The sequence below is a fragment of the Macrosteles quadrilineatus genome, unplaced genomic scaffold (genome assembly GCF_028750875.1).
Source record: "Macrosteles quadrilineatus isolate MER2022 unplaced genomic scaffold, UCM_ALF_1.0 Scaffold_4__1_contigs__length_99947679, whole genome shotgun sequence".
In the NCBI taxonomy this organism is placed as follows: domain Eukaryota; kingdom Metazoa; phylum Arthropoda; class Insecta; order Hemiptera; family Cicadellidae; genus Macrosteles; species Macrosteles quadrilineatus.
The window spans coordinates 96,523,060-96,524,569 of NW_026542597.1; the positions used below are offsets into that span (position 1 = coordinate 96,523,060).

At 31.5% G+C, this 1,510-nt stretch overlaps 1 non-coding gene across 1 annotated transcript; it reads right to left on the reverse strand.

Annotated features, from left to right (window-relative positions):
* Nucleotides 1-365: 365 nt before the first annotated feature.
* Trnak-cuu (transfer RNA lysine (anticodon CUU)) lies at nt 366-438 on the reverse strand. The gene has a single exon. It is a non-coding gene; the product is annotated as a tRNA-Lys (tRNA).
* Nucleotides 439-1,510: the final 1,072 nt, after the last annotated feature.

Genomic DNA, 1,510 nt, shown 5'->3' on the forward strand with positions numbered 1-1,510 from the left:
TGTATTACCTTTAAGTAATTGTAGTCTAGTATGAAAATTCGATGGATAACAATATACTGTATTTATGTGATTTTGAGGGAGATTCGTTTAAATATGAACCATAAAAAGGAGAGTTTCTGATTATAACTAAATATATTAAAAATTCATAAATTTTATAAGAAAGCAAAAAGTATCATCATATTTTTTTACATTCCATATAAATCCATTGTCAAAAATAGGATGGTTTTTTGAAAAAGTTTTCTACAGGTCTGAAACGTTTACTTTCAGATTAATAAAAAAAAACCATAATCAATACTATCACTCTATCAGCACTAGATGGTAATAATACAAATGGTAACTAATACAGTAGTATAGCAAAATTTTTCCGCCCAACGTGGGGCTCGAACCCACGACCCTGAGATTAAGAGTCTCATGCTCTACCGACTGAGCTAGCCGGGCTTGCACTCCAATGGATTAAACTTCCTTAAAGACGTCTGATAGCTTACGGAATCTGAATTGGGGTCTGACAATAGATAACCATTGTATTATCGTGTGCCGAAGATGAGGCTATACAATATGTCAATATATGCGTTGAACATATTCTAGACTTATAACATGAAATCCACAAACACTCTGGAATTGGCCAACATAGCGACGAAATAAAAACACCATTTTAACGTATATTATCTTTATCCATAATCTACTTTGTTAGATTACACTTGAAGTTGGGTTGTCATTTCATTCTTGTACTATCGTGGTTTTAATCACTTTTTGGTACGCAATCGTGTTTTACGATTAAGTACGAAAAACACACTTTCGCTCCATGTTATGAACACCTATTTTCATCATTGTGGAAATAACCTTCTAATCGTTACAAAATTAGACCAAATAATTTGAGGTTATACAAAGTCGTGATTGATGTTTACATTTCTGATGTTACGAACATAACTCTAGCACTGTTAACATATTGAGGTTAGCGAAAAAATTACCTTATGTTTTTTTTATTCCCTAATTGAAATTACCCGAAAACGACGATTTTGTTGATGATCTACAGATCTAAAAACGGCTGCTTTCCAGACAGAATGATTAAAAAATTACATCAATCAAAGTAATTTAGCTGAGTATTTTCCATATTAGATTTTAATAACCAAATTACTTTCTTTCACTTCCTAATCCTTCGAAAATCACGGATAAAACAACTAGCTTATCACACATTTTACATTACCTCAAGGTTAATTATCAACAAGGATGTTATATGTTCGGAATACTCTTGTTAAAAGTTTTAAAAGATGCGTAACAAAAGAAAGTGTCGTTGGAGGATGGTTTAACATAAACAAATTGTACAAGTTTGCCAACTTAGATATAACTAGACTTGACAGCGTCGTATTCAGTTACTGACTTTTTGAAGCTTCAAGTTTGCATTGGAAGAGAATTTTCATGATAATGGGTTCTTCACTGTTTACTAGTTCCAAATGTATGTTGAATTATTTACTTAAATTTAATTTATAAAAGTTGAATAAGTAGAACACGA